Genomic DNA, 17,179 nt, shown 5'->3' on the forward strand with positions numbered 1-17,179 from the left:
GAAATAACTTACTTAGACCTACAAAAGGCACCATCTAAATTTCTAACGAAATTTAAAAATCGTGATCTTTACATTTTCCTCCGAAATTGCGACCAATAACATTTAAAGAAAAATTTATTTACACAATAGCTAGTAAACAGAATCAAGCTGTTCGGTCCAATTTTGAGAAAGTTATTCGTTTCTAAAAGGTGTACGAATATTTTGAACACCCACTGTGGTAGCTAAATACAGAAAGTAGCTCCAGATTACATCAATAAATTTAATCGTCACACAATCCATTAGTATAAGTCGGTCATACACGAGACCAGCCGAGAATTTTGCCGCACAAATAGAGATATGATATTTCTGGTGGCAGTGTTCGCGGCATTCATAAAGATTAGCTGGAAATCGAAGGAATCTATATAGAGCCAGTACGAAAATAAGTAGTACAGGTCAACGAATGTTCAGCCGAAGCAGCGACTGCTCCATTTTAGCGTGTGCAAATCATTTCACCGCCGTTCAGAATAATATCTGTGCACGTAGAAAGGCTCGTACTTGCCTCGAGTCGTTTCGAGGCATAACCAAGTCGGTGGTAAGTAGCGCGAATCAACGATTCGGCGGGCCGGCCGGTAGATTTCGTGTTTCGAATGGATATGCGCGCTGGCCTCGGTGCCGGCGTAATGAAACGACACTTTTCCGCGCGAACTGCGACACAATGGACCTATATGTATGCAAAGCTCGGTGCAAAACAAGTTAACAATAGAATGTTAAAAAGTACCGGCGAGGCGTGCCAGTGTGCGGGCGCGTACGCGTGCGCGCACACAGTGCGCTCGCTCGGTTGGTCTCTCGCGCTCCTTCCGTCTATCGGGGGAGGATCTAAATGCAAATTATTTCCGAGGTAATACATTTTCACGATTCGGTGCGCCCTATCTTCCTTCGCCCGTGCCGTTTCATGCACTTCAAGTCGGCATTTATCTATTTACCGCACGCAACACCATAACGATCTCAGCCCGTCGAGCTTCCACCGCTCGAGATATTATCGTTCTGCTTTTCAATGCCGCCAGCCGGTTCCAGAGGAAAGCCGCTGACTTATTTCGTCGACGCACATTGACATACTGCACGCGATTCACCGCGCAGAATTCGAGCGGAATCCTCTTCGCCACACTTGAGAAGCTAACGAGACCGATTGTCGGACGTGGAATACCTCCGCCGATCAATTTAACAGCCTTTCATTGAATTCATCAGCGAGAACAATGACCAAATGTCTCCTATTACTCGTAGGTTTTATGCAGAAAATTTCCGTGTTAGTGATTAAGGTAAATACTATCATAAAACACTTTAAAAATTACAACAATGACTTAAATTAATTTATAACTTCGTATTAATAATATTAATATTAATTGTTTAGCCGCGGAACTGTGGGTTCGCGACTGTTCCGGATCACTGCCCGCCAAGTTAATCTTGGGCAGCTAGTTCAAATGATAGAATGATCGCAAAAGACAATAATTGATTCGCTTGACTTGATATCGCATGAATACGTTAATGGAAGCGTTTCGTCCCGGACCTGCTAGTGGACTCGTCAGTAAGGCTGATCTAGCAGGCCCTGCCTTATACGCGCGCAGATGATGGTATGAAGATTCGCGTTTGTGATTGAACGCACGCAAGGGATCTCGATTGATTTGATCCGGTTCGCGAGGGATTTCGACCGACGCGATCCCGGTGTGTCGGGTGTCCTGATCACTGGACGACGAACTACCGTGATGCTAACTTTGCACATGTTATAAACGATTGACAAGACAACGGCTCGTGCGTTGTACTTGTCTACCCGAGGACTGGAGAATGTCACGGCGTTAGAACGTAAAACTCAACTGAGCGACTTCGTCTTCCAGTCCTAGCGCGATGCTCGTTGGATTCTTGAATATGAAATAAGATGCACTGATTGGTTCCTGCAGAAAGTTGCATTTCCCAATCAGTACACACTTTGGCTTCTAGGACCTCCTTCCCGTAGCTCTGAATGAGGCCCTGGGAAGGAGGAGTGGTTGAGATCTTATTCGAGACCCTGCGTAACGGTCGCGGACGGTCCTTCGGAGGGACAAAATTTATGACACCGTGTAATTTCGAGGGTGTAGAAAAACTGAACGTTAAACAGATGCCTTGACTGGTCGCCGAATGACCCTAGTTGTTTAATCCTTGAGGAGGATATTTAGGCACGTTCGCATCATAAATCCTGTCCGAAGGAAACCTACGAATTCTATTCCGGTACGACGGAACATTAATAACTTGCAAAATATTGCACGTCCAGAGTACCCCCAAAATTGTACGTGTACCTCGCACGTGACTGTTTGGCATTGGTTGATTTAAGCGAGGAAAACATCTTTATTTTTGGGCGACATCTATGTCGAATAGTTCATACTAACTTATACTACATCAGTAAATATAAGCTAAAGCAATTTCGTTTATATTATAATAAAAATAACTAATTACCCCGTTGACGCACTTACCCCACTCCACTTTGCACTATTTTTAATTTTTAAAATGTAGCTAAATAATTTCTGTACCGTTCAGAATATTTTGGGCAACATTTTACAATTTATTTTGCAGGTGCAGAAGCCCTTTATTGGCTCGACACGGACGTTTTCGAATTCTCTGAGGGCGTCGGGTTGGCGTTAGTCGTCTGCGAGGAATTTAGATAATTCCCGGCGCCGTAGGCCGGAAGTTCGAGCTTGTTAACAAGTATTACGCGAAGCCTGTGGCGTGCGGAGCAAGCGATACGCGATAATCGGTGCTCGTGTAACAAAAGGGAGCTTCTCTTCTCTCGTACGTGGATAATTTTTCACGTGCTCGTGTCGCCGATAGCGCAAAGTTCATTTAAAAAAATACCAAGCCACCGAGATCCGGCGGCGTTCACCTTTACCCGAGACACAGATCAACTAGAAATTGTTTACGCGTCCAAGTCGCGTCAGCTGGAATTAAGTTTGCACAAAGCCGCGCGGTGGACAAAGGGCCCGACGAGTGTTTCCATTAGCTGTGTAGATTGCTGCGTCGCTGTGCGTTATTAAACTATCCGCTGCGTAAATATTTGACGTCGGTAATTGCGAACTGTCAGTTGCACCGTGTCACTCGGCCGGGCGACTCTGAAATTCGCATTTTTGTTGTGACACGGTATCGTTTCTACGTTGTACACAATTTTTGTTCCTCTTAATACCCGTCTCCGTTCGAACTTTCATTCTGTTTCATTTATCTCGTCCCCGGTGTACCTGCTCTTCTCATTCTTCTCCTCTGTTTTTCGTTGCTCCGTGTTCCTCTTCAGTCAAATCAACGCAGACAGCCTGAATTATTGCCGGCGGAGGGCTCATCGTAATTTCCTCGAGCGTGATATTCTATACGAGACTCGCGACGCGAAACAAATAAGCCTGGAATTGCGAGCGGTGCAACGCCGAACAAGGACCGAATCGATTGCCCGTGTCGCGACACCCCCGAAACGTTGCAGAACCCGGGCTTTGCCTGTCGATTACTATTCTCCGCCTCATCGAACAAAAATCTGCAAACTGTTCTGGAAATCTTGCCACTCGACGCTGGAAACTCTGATAGAATATTTATTTTCGGTAGACCGGTGGCACGAGATGATCGACTGGCGTTGAATTCGAAATGTTTCTCCACGAGGAAACGATATTTTGATGATTTGTCCAGGGGCGACTTCTCCATTCGAAAAAAAAATACACCACGGAAAAACTAAAATTCTGAACTGAAATGGAAGCTGTTCTTCAGGCTCGGTGAAAGTATCGGAGCTTGATAAACTATTCTGAATGCACGATTTTTCCTAGGGACGATTTCAACCCATCCGTACGTTATTCCATCGGAAGAATAAACTCTAAACCCGCTTTATTTTCACGGGGCTCCCACTTATATTCCCGTTCCGACACGGCGAACTGTCGCGCATGCATCATCCGAGCGGATTCGTTTGAGCGGAACGAAATTTTTTTATTTGCGGGCATCTGATAAAAATCGAGGGGTGAAATTGCTCGTGATCCGGCGGGTCAGGGATCGCGCGAACGGCAGAGTCGTCAAAAATGGAGTCATCGGTGTTCCGGCCGACCATTGTTACGGTCCATTACCGTAACCATAAGCGTTTACCGTTCTCGAATCACACGCGCGAGCTCGGCGGAATCCCATTAATGACGACCGAGCGGATCCGAACGGTCGCGTCGCGATACGAGCGTGTTCGATTCGTGTCAATCGCCGAACGCAATTATGACAGCTTGCCCGATCGGACGTCGACCAAAAGCGTTGCGGGGGGGGGGGGGGCTAGCGATGGGGTTTGCCGATGGTGTTGGTGTCCGTGTGGGCTGGTTTGGATAGCGAGAAAAAATCGCCTCGATAGGCACTTCGCGTTCGAGCGTGGAATAGATATGCCGAATTTCGGTGGCGCGCGTGTTAGCGCAGATATCGCACGCGCGGACCCCACGATGACTCGCTCACCGACAGATTTATCCGGAATTTCCGGGGGATATCGCGCGCACCATTGACTGACGCGCTCATGGGTTATCTGGACCAGCTACGGTTACACTTTCCGTCGCGGATTTCCCGTGCACGCCGGTTTAAACCGCCTGGCCAGTGTACAAGAAGAACTGAATTCGCCGTTTCATCAAGTTTGAGGGCCGAGGGACGATGTATTTTATGGAAATGGTGCTTCAGAAACATGTATAATATCAGAGTTCCTATCCTCTATTCCTTCTCTGGATCATCCCCTTCTCTCTTCCACAGGTCCCGTCTCCTCCGATATTCCCTAGATCCATCCTACCCTATTTCATAGATCTCCCCTATCATATAGTAGAGTTCTTCTTGATCGTAATTTTGGAGTATAAGGAGATAATGTTATCGGCGCCAGGTTCGATCAGTTAAAAATATTGGGGGAACGACAGACGGTGTTTCGTCCTGGACCCGCTAGTGGACTCATCAGTAAGGCTATCTAGCGGGCCCTGCCTTAGACACTGATGTCTGGTGACTTTCTGAAGGAAAGTTGTATATATACTAATTGGTGGTAATTTAGTGTCTTGCGAGAAAGCTATTCAACGATGTGTCCCTCTGTTGGCCGTGGCCGAAACTAAATATTCGACCGTGTTGTACCTATTATAATTGGAGACGTGTCGAGTCTATGCTTTCGAAAATTCTTTTTCGCCAGTAATAATGTCGGCCACGGCCAACAGCGGGACACATCGTTGAATAGCTTTCTCGCAAGACATTAAATCACCACCAATTAGTATATATACAACTTTCCTTCAGAAAGTCACCAGACATCAGTGTCTAAGGCAGGGCCCGCTAGATAGCCTTACTGATGAGTCCACTAGCGGGTCCAGAACGAAACACCATCTGTCGTTCCCCCAAAATTTTTAACTGATCGAACCTGGCGCCGATAACATTATCTCCTTATCTCCCCTATCCTTGCACATCCTCTCCCCAGATCTTCCTTTGCGACAAAGCCGCCCGTTTGAAGAGGTTCGAAAGGGTTTGACAGCGTCAGCGGGTCTAGCGTGCGAGACGGTCTCGGCCCGACGAGCAGCGGCGCAAGTTTAATCGCTTTAATTGCGATGACTCCTATCTGGGAACTCAGTGGAAGAGGTTCTTTTGTCGCCTCAGCGTAAACTCCGGGGGCTGTAGGTGGCGAGACAGCCAGAAATCTTGCCGCGACCCGGCCCGTTTAACACCAAGCGCAGCGTGTAAACTGCTTTCAGCAGAAGCTTTAAACTTGCCGCTTTGTCTCTCGTCCGCGAGCGCGAACTTGCTTTATCTTTCCCTTCAAACCCAATTACACGGACCCCGCCGAGTTGCCCTCGGGGTTCGGGGTTGACAGCAACCGGACTGCCAACCTAGCAAAACGGGAATCGACAACGTCCAACAAGAACCATCGCGATACAAATTATTCTGCGATGCACGAGCATTGATTTAATTTTTCCTTATAATCAGTGTACCGGAAATGCAACATTCAGTCGATTGTCTACAAATGGAGATTCCGGGGTTGTAGCTTGTTATCCGCGCCATCTTCGCAGGTGAGGCAGGCGTGTGGGGGGGGGGTGGCTTTTATCTCGCTTCATGAATCGTTCGACCCGGAGAAGGCCGTCCAGATGAAATCCGAACGGCGTCGTAAATTACTTTTCCGACGGAGTAATATCGAGCCTGGGGGCGCCAGTCGATTCCGACGAGGAGGCAGGAGACGTTTGGCAGCGTGCTGGCCCCCGTGCAACAAAGCAGTTTCAACATCCTCCCCTCCCTTCCATATCGTGGTGGAAAGGGTGGGCACAGGGGGTGGAGAGAGAGAGAGAGAGAGGAAGACCAGGGGTGTTTCGGGGAACGCAGCGGCGAGGACTAATGTCTCGTCGCAGCAAGCTGACCCCCTCTGCGAATCGATCATTCGCAGACTGGTAAATTCGGAGCGCAGTTGCGTTCTATCGTGGCGGGGTACGAGCATGCGGACGTGTACAAATAAGTAGACCCCGCGAGCCAGGTGACAAATGGCCCTGTGCTACCCCCCGCCCAATGGAAACTAAGACGAATTCCGGACGCAATTTTCTGTGGCCGCGACTTTATACGCCGGGACACTCCGCGATCGAAGGGGTCGTTGAACCCTGCGCTTGTTTCAAACCCTCAAATACTCAGGAAAAATGTTCAATCTCGAATTGTGTTTTCTTTATACAGCGTGTTAGTTTCAACTTGAACACCTAAATTATTTACGCTACTATTAAAAGTAAGAAGAAATATCATAAATAGGATGTACATGGTTTTAAGCCGTGCAGCAGATGGTAATAGAAAGAAATCCTTTGAAGATGATTTTAACGGTTTTTACAAGGTCACTGTATTTTATTGCATATTAACATGTATTTTTATTCATAATGCAATGCGATAGTCGGCGTCAAGATGAGTTCGACGACCTACACACCATGACCTTGAAGTAATAATACAAAAGTAATAAAACGAAAAGGTAAAGTAACCTTATTTATTACCGTCTGATGCACGTCTTAAAACCATGTACATCATATCTAGTTATTTTTTTTTTACTTCCAATAGTAGCGGAAATAATTTAGGTGTTCGAGTTGAAACGAACACCCTGTGTTCTCGATTCAGAACATTCTGATATTTCTGATCATCACGAATGTATTTTAGTTGCTTTTATATTCCAGTCGCACTTTTAATGCTTAATTTACTTTATATTTACGTATAGGGTTTTAGCGGTTTCGGTAGGCAAATGCGAAGAGGTCTCGAATCGAAGTGGAATTTCCTCTCTAGTGTTGATGGTTTTCGATAGGTTGGAAATACAGTAGAACAAATGGAATTCCGTTCGAATTTCTATTTCATTCTTTTCGGCTGGTTTGTGGAGCCTGTTAATGCATAAAAATCCGCAGTATAGTGATAACACGGAGAGTTATTGCTCATGCGAGAGTTCCATCGAAAATGTTCATATTTTTGAAGGGTTGGTATTTCAATGGACGAGATGCTCTATTCAGTTTATTTATCTATTTTCACTTACACGGCGCGCGATAACGAACAATGTACTGTACGAGAAGGGTGGTATTTATTTTCTATATCTATAAATGAAATGAACTGGCCCGTCAAAAATCCTTCGAAAACGTGTATCACACCGACTCGAAAGTTTAATGATGCAGGAAGAACTCGACAAAATTATTCACGATAGTCATTGAATTTGGCAACGTTGGCATTTATTGTTGCCCAGAGGGTTGGACCAATCTTTCTAAAACTTTACGACTATTTTGCCACATCGTTTAGCGAACGAAACATATTTTTATACAGCAATGACTGTTTACGGTGTGGAATGAATTTTCACTCACCGCTCCCCGTCGTTGATTAATCTGGGTTAGGTTAGTCTTTGGCCTGGGATCGATCGAGAATTATTGAAATTGACAAGCTGGGCCAGGGATTGAGTCCGTTGAAGCAGATTCGGTAGCAACATCGGATGAGACGGGGAGAGGAGGAGGAGGGAGAGAGAGAGAGAGAGAGAGAGAGAGTGATTTGCTCAGCTCTGGAACTGGATACGCACCCTATTCTCTTTACAAATAAATGATCAGCCTATTCCAGCCCGGGTCGGTCGCCTCCACACGCGCTTCGATCTCCGTTAAATATTTGATCGGTTCCCGAAGTTCTGGTCAATCGTTCGCGCGGAAGTGCTTCGACGTTCTCTCTCGCTCTCCCTCTCTCTCTCTCCCTCTCTCTTGAATCAGCTATCCAGCGAGAGCACACAAGAGGGAAAAAAAGAATAACCAAGCGGGGACCAGTTTTTGCTCGGGCGCCGCTATCCATTTAGCACGGCGTTAATTCAGAATTCATGAAACACGTGACGGGAGATCAGGATTCCATTTCCCTTCGGCTCCCCTTTTAGCCGTTGCTGTAGCTATCTCTTCGCCCCGCATAGCCCCATCTTCGTTCCTCTTCTCTTCGCCGCCTCTGAGCCACCACCTGTCAGGACGGCCGTGTTTCCGTGCCCGCACAGAGGCCGTTCACCGTGTCGCCGATCCTATCTCGAAATGAGAGACGAGGATCCTGCGTGATTGAAAAAAAATGGTTGTTCGTGCCCGTTTCGTACCATGCTCCACACTGCATCGTACTCCGAAGGCTTTGGAGTATCCTCGAGAACTTGGAATGCTCGATTCCGAGGCCTGAAGTTATTAACGGGGTAGTATACCCTCGGATTGTAACTAGAAAATAACTAGAATCTTACTAGATTTTAGGTAGAAACATGGGTTTGCGAGATTCGGCTTAATGTCCTTATTTGAGCAAATTTTGGGCTGGATGAGGGCTCATTCGAAAGAGGAAGGTTCACCGCATGGTGCTCTGGTTATCCCATCAGTCAAAAAAAGGCTTTTAGAGACAGAAAAATACATTGAAATCTGCGGGATTTTTTCTCGATTGTTTCCCTACTTTGCACACTTATATTATTAGATACAAACATAATCTCGTTAACCTCATGACCAGAGCACCATGAGGTGAACCGTCCTCTTTCGAATCAGCCCTCACCCAACCCAAAATTTGATCGTATAAGGACATTAAGCGAAACCGCGCAAACCCATGTTTCGACCCATTTTTCTAGTAAGATTCTAGTCCCTTTCTAGTTACAATCCGAGCCTATACTAGCCGCTTAAGAAAGACTGTAGAGTCGAACCCCTTCGACTCCTCGCAATTTTCAAGTCATTTAGTTCTTCTTTGAACCCTAGACTCAACACCTTTGAGGGTTAAAACGAATTAGAAAAATATTGTATATATTGACAGCGGTTTTATGTGCAAAATAAAAATTTTGTATGTCGATTCTAGGGACGGGATAGGTTTGCTTTTCACTAATTTTTGCCGTAACTACATGAAATCTAATGGTTTATTCCGTCCACGCCGCTATTAATTGCCATTGTTAGTTGCTCAATAATGAAGTTTTCTCTCGGCGCTGTAATCTAGTTAATTACAAAACATGTCACCCTCAGGCATCCAACGTGCGAACCCTTTGCGAGGTCGTGTCACTTCAAAGTCACGTATTTGATATGATCTACAATAATGTGTGAAAATTTAATACATGTTCTTGTGTTAATATCTCCTGGAGCACCGGAGAATTTATTTATCGTGCACGGAGTTTTTACAACGGAGATCACACCGTATTCTTTTCAACCGACTTCAACCCCTTTGTCTCGCGTTATAGACTCTCCCTTCATACGGGAGAAAGATTGAATCGTGGGAGGTTAGCAGCGTCAAGATACTTTTCATTTCAGAAATAAAACGCTCCTCGACCGGACGTTACTTCGTCCTAGTTCCTCATCTCTGACTTACATCTGTTTGCTGGATGTAAACATATTGTAACACTACCGCTTACTTCGCGAGGGGTTGTTTTCTCTTTTGTTCTCTTCTCGCATGCACGCTTCTCTTTCTTCCCCCTTTGTTCCCTTTTATGTATATCTTGCGCAATTTAGTTCTGCTTTGGTGCAACGTTAATTCCGGCCAGGTCGGACTATAAACTTGGCTGGCCTCGACCCTTGCGCACCTTGCATATTCGTATTTATAATGCAGCTATTATATGCTCTCGATATCTTTCAGGGAAAATTTGGAAACTATTTCCAAAAGGACATACAGTGGCCCACAAAAGTGTTCGTACGCCCTTTTAAACAGAATAACGTTTTCATAATTGTACCAAACGACGTTCTCTATAAGCAATTAGAAGCATTGGTTTACTAAAGGATGTGCAAACAAAATTTCCCAAAAATTATAATTTGAAAGGTTACGTGCAGAAATAAAAATTATTTGGACCCATAGTGAAAATTTAAAATATACGTTTTGTAGATCTACGTAAGTCGTGAAAAATTACGATTTTCACCACTTTTAACCGCTTGTAACTCGTGTACATGTTAATCGATTTCGATGATATCTTCAGTATGTGTATAACCATCATACATCTACAAAACACATATTTTAAATTTTCATTATGGGCCCAAACCAAAAAGTTTTAAAAACTGTCTTTTTTATTGTTGCATGTAACCTTGTCAATTAAAATTTTTATAACATTGTTTTGCACATCGTTTAGTAAACCAGTGCTTCTAATTGCTTACAAAACATCAGGTCGTTTGGCACAATGATAAAAAAGTTAATCTGTTTTAAAGGGCGTACGAACACTTTTGTGGGCCATACATAAATCTCCAACCAATGCTCGATGTAAAACATGTATTTATATCATTCTAAGATCAGTGGTTATACTAAAATAATATTAAATTGACACGAAAAAGACGTCGACATACATCATTCAGAAGAAAATTCCAGTATATCCTGGGATCGTCGAGGGTGACAGATTAATTTAATCACATCTCTACTGTTAAATGCGAGAAGTAAATATATATATATATATAGATATATAGATATATATATATATCTTAAATTTCCTATGTTACCGATTTCCAACACTCGTGGCGCCATCGAGCGTGTGAAAAAATAACGCACGATTGTTCCAACGTTTTGTTATGTTGAGGTGAGTTTCTTTGACGACAAAATTATTTTCTGTTCTTTGAGAATATGTATAATGTGTTCTTTCAAATATATATAATATAATGCGTTTTTCAAATAATAAAATAACTTCACCTAAAATTCTAACATCCACATATTTAAAAAGAAGCACGTGTTCGAAATGAAATCGTGAGAAGAGACTTCCATTGCAGTTTGTGACTCGGAGGTCGGAGAACTGACGGGAACGGGATGCAGAGCGCGTGATGTGCATTAAATTAACAACGCAGCTGATTCTGCAATCCGGTGATCCGGGTACAAGGGTGCAGGGAAATCCCGTAAAAACCGGAAGGTCCCGTTGGTTTCGCCCGTATCCCGTTTAAGCCTGTCAAAGATTACGCTGCCGTGGTAACGCTAGCAGCCTGGCAGATCAGCGGGGAAGGTTGTCCCGACGGAACAATGCGCGAAACTCAACCCCTTTGAGAGCGGCGTCGGCGTCGTCGGTGTCGGCGAATTAAATCTGGCGGAAAGGGGTTGCCGGAAGCGGGACGGCGAGAAAACGAAGCGTTGGAAACGCGTAATGAACTTGCCGTGTGCTCGCGCGGCGAACTAACAACACCGCGGCAGAATTTCTAGCAATTAGTTTCCGTTTCTCTCGGTGAAAGACGCCTAACGTCTTCGTTGTTTCTTCCGGCGAACCTGTGGGTCCCGGAAGCCCGCGTGCACCATGGGAATTCTATGCAGACTCCGTCAGCGTTCCCGACGATCATACACAGCCGACTGATGTAACACTCCGCGCGACACTCGATCGAGTTCTGACGGCGTTAATACGTTCTATCCGATCGCAGTTTCAACTATTGCAACGCCTGGAAGCCAATAACGAGACCGACAAACTCTCGGATACGATCTCGGCCGACCCCGACAAAGTGTGCTCGGCGAATGTTTAAGTTTTCATTACTCACAGTGGAAACGGCCGGATAAAGTCGGCCAAGTGGAAGGAGAAAGTATGTGTCCCGACGAGGAAGCGGAAATATGTTTCTCCTAGACGCTCGATTTAATTTAGCCGAGCATTTTGTATCGCTGACAGCGGAAACACTCGAGAAACGCGCAAGTAGAATGGGCGAGTGTGTGAGGTCAAATAAACGAACCGGAGTGCTCTTGACGTGACGTGTGCGCTTGTAAAGAGTGATGCGGCGAAGTATGGTGGAAGTTTAAATTTGTGCTGTTTTGAAAGTGAAAAACTCGGTGTTAAATCAGACAGTGGAACAAGAGCGTACGTATGACGCGTCAAGTGCGACAAAAAATGCTCGGGATTTAATGAACAATTCTGCGACAAGCATTATGATAATGCTGGTAATGCGAATGTGTGAAAGTAGAATGAGAAAGTATGTAACCAGACTACAGTTAAAAAAGTATTTATATTATGAAGCATTCGGTATGAAATGAAGCTGGGAATTAGAGATTTAGTCAGACTAATGAAATTATATGGGATATAGTCGGACAAGTGGTACAAAATGGGACCAGTTTGTGCAAGTGATTGTAGCGTATGGTGAGAATTAGACTTGAATTATTCAAAGGGAAAACACAGTGTAGAGTGAAACAAGTAGAATGAGACAGTCTGTGGTCAGGCAAGGCACCGAATGTATCTTTACTGAAGCAAAAAAATTTTAATGAGGCTAATCAGTGATGGCTTTAATAATATAAGTGTACAGTGAAATTCCAAGTAGTATCGATCAACACTTGGCCGGGCAGCACCCACAAGTTGTGAACGTCAGGAGGCCAGTAAATCCAGTTCTCATTAGGGTGCATTATCACGAATCTTATCACTGTTCTAACGGGATTGACAATTGATTTAAGTCGCGCGTAAAATAAGAACGACGGACTCTGCCTGTAAACTAGGACAAGGATGTAATAGTTCGCTAATGTTCCGCGCGTTAATTGTCGCCCAATTGTGATCCGGCCAGCGGCGTAAATCTCGTTACGTGCAAACTGGCGGCCATTCGTTTCCTTTACGACGCCTTTATTGCCGAAGCAATTAAGACAACTTTATTCCTGGCGGAGCCTTTATTCTTGCGTGCGTTATATTTAATTTAAATAGTACCGTACATTACGTTCGACTCTCCCCCTTCCTCGCACCCTCGAATTTACGGTACACGATCCCGAGTATGCAACAAATCCCGAGATACGCTATCACATTCGCGTGACCATGCACGATCTAGTTGCATATCGTTATTTATTTATGTCGCATTCGCGGCTGGTAATTTGCCGAACAGGTCAATTAAGGGTCCCGGGACCTCGTAGACCGTCAAATAAAAAGGGACTGTTAACTTTCGCACGCTCCTCACGACGAAGATTCATTTTATTTCTAAAATAGTCTAAGATAATAATTTTCGTTACTAGTTAAATGGAAATAGAAAAACATGGATGCTACCGGCATTCTACCGTATTTCATGATCCGGTGTAGCATCGAATCGCGTTGCTACCGGACGATGTTGGCGGAACGGGACTAGAATTTCTTAGCAGTGGAATAACTCGTTACAGGTCAGCCACAGCCGAGTTAGCGTTGTGTACACTGGGAAGGTACGCCTTTAACAGGAGAACAAGCGCCTGCGTCCATATTGTTCGGGAAGTTCGCCGTGCATCCACGCGTTCCACGTACTCCTCGCCGCCCAATTATTCTCATTAATGCAACGAAAATAATTCCTCTTTATCTTGCTGCTATCGCCCGTGGATCGTTCACTTCGAAAACCACTTGAATTCGCCCCCCGTTAACGAAGGAGCACTCGAAAGTATGTACAACAATGAAAACCGGTTATAATTATCGCCAAGTCCGACGACGATTGGGAGAAACGTGTTTCCGTGTTTCACGTCGAAGTTTTGGCTCGCGAGGCGAGAGATCGTAAAAGCTGTTCATCACTGGGAATGAAAATGATCGTTGCGTGTCACGAACCGCTATCTAATCATTCTTTTAAAGCGTCGGCATTCTACGGTGCCTGCTCTCGAAGATTTGATTCCCCTATCGCCTAGGTTTACCTCCATCGATCAAGCGAATGGAATTTCCGAAGAAATTTCTATTAAAGAGAGGAATCGTCGAAGAGAAATTTTCTGCCCGGTGAAAAGGAAGAGGAAAATTTCCGCCACCATTAGCGGCCGGTTAATTTCAATCCATTAACCGTGAAAGAAAGAAAATGTTCAGTTCTACAAATTATACCGAGTACCTACGGCATCATCTTGGCTGAGCCGTCGCTTCTCTTTTTTTTTTTGTTCACCGGAACAGACTGAATTATTGAACGCAATTTTTAAAAGTGTTCCCCGCTCTGAGAACCGGAGCGGCGCGGATCAGCCCGGCAAGATCTATTCCCTCGCAGAGGGGAATAATATAAAATGCAACCGGGTATTTACTAATGGAAAAGTTCGCGTCTTCGACCCGTCGATGGGGCGCGTGGCCTCACCTCGATCAAACGGCCAGGAAACTTTCCATAATTGACGCCGTTCCTCCACGTCTGATCAACCGTTGACCGATTACCTACTATCTGTACTACTGTGGGTTTACATTACCGGGGCTTTATTAAACTTTTATACTACTCGGTTCATCAGAGATATTCCTCTATCCTTGTCGGATCAGCCACCAGTTAATTCCACTTGATCTACACCGGGTTTTCAATTTTCAGTAGTACAAACTAATACTGGCACTACTTCTAGTCGTATATTGACTAGCACTACCAGCAAGAATATTTCCTCGTACTCGTGTGGGACGCTTCAAATCCCTGTTTAGATTAACCAGCTGATAAATAATTGATGGCCGCATAACAGCTGGCGGCCCCGTCGATCGATCGCGATCTAAATATTCAAAGGAAGTCCGAACGGACCGTTAACAGCATCGGGGGCTGCGTCCGAAACCATTCCCGGCAGCAAAACCGGCCGAATTATCAATTTCCCGGAGTGCACTTGCCCGTGACGCGATCTGTCACTCGGAGAATGTACGATCGAGGGTCGCAGATGCGACGGGCGAAATATTTCGAAAAATAATGCCGGCCGCGCGCGTCAGCAATGATATACATTAACAACAGCATTTTTCCCGGGCCGTTACAACGCAATCGGCGTGCCATTTCGTCGTTGCTCATCCCCCTTGTCCGAGCCGGACACGTACACATCGTTGCTCGCAATTTTATTCGGACCGCCCACCCTCGTCCAACCCGGCCCCTCCCGCCAACCCCCCTCCGCCACGGTCGTTACCGCCAATTCGCATTATCCAATTTTTCGTGTGTCACGTACCGTGTCCCCGTTTCGGTAGGTCACTTTCTCGCTGCAATTACACGCGGCCCAGACCGCCGTTCCTCCTCTCCTCGGCGTCGATGTTTGCGGGACGTGTCGATTTTCCCTCAACCCCCCACACCCCCGTTTCTCCACCCTATCTGTCCCTCTTTCTTTTTCATTACTCCACGACTCGGTCCTTCCGCACAGGTTGCCTTCCTCTCTTTTCTTTTCTTTCTCCCTTTCTTACGTTCCCCCGTTCACAATCTTCCTAATTCTCCCACCCTCCAATCCCCTCCGCGCTTTCCCACCACCGGTTTTTCAGCCCTCGAGCCCTCGAGCATCTCCCTCTCTCAACCTTTTCTTGGTATAAACGTGCTCTTCTCTAATTTTCCCTCCTTATCTTTGCTACCCCTATCTCTCTTCCAGTTAACGGCACCCTCCCCTTACCTTCTTGCGCCGTTGCAACTCCTTCTTTCTTCTTGTTCTTCCTCTTAATGCCCAACCGCATCTTCCCCACCACCTTCTCCCCCATTTGCCTTTCCATAGCGCTCCATACAATCCGATCGTTACAAACTCACCCCTCGAAGCGCTCGGTTCGATGTGAAACTGTTTGCGAATCGCTGCTAATTCGGGCAGAGGGTCTATTTTCCCGGGAACAACGCCATCCCTTCAGCCAGGAATTTCGAACAATTTATTAGATAACAAATAGTTAGGAGCAATCTTCGCCTGTGCAACTATCGATCAATCTGAAAGCAGATCGATTTTTGGAACCTGGAAAACCTAGTTTTCATCCCTCGTTTGGTCCGTCTCGTTTAGGCGTCGAGCGAGGGGGTGAGAGCGAGCGGGCGGATGGCGAGAGAGCTCTCGACGACGGAAAAAACGCGAGATAACGACGGCGTTGCGCCACAATCGCTCTGTCTATCGGGCTTCCGCTTTTTTTCCGGTGCCACCCCCATGCTCGCTGTTCAACCGGTCACGTTTTCACTCCGTGGAAAGAGGGTTAGGAGTTTCTTTTGCCGTTTTGTTTTTCACCGGGGTGTAAAGCGACGGGGTCGGGGTTTGTTTAATTAAAACCGTAAGGGTACTGAAATATGTATTAATTACCGTCGGTGCGACAACACACGCACACACCTTCTCGTTCTTTTCATTAATTCAAACGACTGCGGAGAACTTCGCCCCCGCGATTATCTCGAAAATTTCACAGGTGTTAACCGGTCCGAGTATCAAAGTTTACTCGGTGTTTTACTATTTTTTTCACGAGCCCTCGGTTTTCACTGCGAGGAATTCTGGAAGCGTGTTTACGGGTCGCGTGTAGTCGCTGTTTAATTCCTGTGTTTGAACGGGCGCGCATGTTCGAGCACGCGAGCACAGCTCGTTCACGTTTCGTCGACCGACGTGTGTATTGTTTGGGCTGCATTCCCGTTTGCAAAGGAGAGACAGGGCTGCCTCTCGACGGTTGCACACCTTGGGCTCTACGACAGTAAATTAAATAAATCCTGCATAGCGCGAGCGACCGACTAACCGCGCTCGCGCTTTGTTTGTACCTTCGAGCTCGCGGAAAAAGTTCCGACAACACCTGTCCCTCCGCCACGATAGAAACTGTGTGGAGAGGTTTGCGCGACCTGCTCACCGACGTATTTGCTGGGAGAAAACAGTCAGCTATGCGCACCAGGTGCGTTAGACGAGGCACGGTATGTCCCATTTCACAGCGTGGCATTTTTGAAGGTGCAAAGCACCGGACACATTACATTAAAGGATTTTAGATTCGTCAGCTCGTGATTGTGGTGACGCATTACCACGCTTATGTATTTTCACTTGCCGTGTTGTTTTGCACGCGTCAAATCTTGTAATCAAATTTTAAACATTGTCCAATCTTGCTGAAATTTTGTATATACACTTGCGTCCGATGACAATAAAAGTAGAAAATGAAATATATATAAAAAAACTTTTTAAGAACCACGCTTAT

At 45.7% G+C, this 17,179-nt stretch overlaps 1 protein-coding gene across 2 annotated transcripts in view; it reads right to left on the bottom strand.

Annotated features, from left to right (window-relative positions):
* The window catches only part of LOC143215813 (disintegrin and metalloproteinase domain-containing protein 10), a 361,388-nt gene that overhangs the window by 197,351 nt on the left and 146,858 nt on the right, over positions 1-17,179 (bottom strand). The window lies entirely within an intron of this gene.

This window comes from Lasioglossum baleicum, chromosome 14, assembly GCF_051020765.1.
Source record: "Lasioglossum baleicum chromosome 14, iyLasBale1, whole genome shotgun sequence".
NCBI classification, from domain to species: domain Eukaryota; kingdom Metazoa; phylum Arthropoda; class Insecta; order Hymenoptera; family Halictidae; genus Lasioglossum; species Lasioglossum baleicum.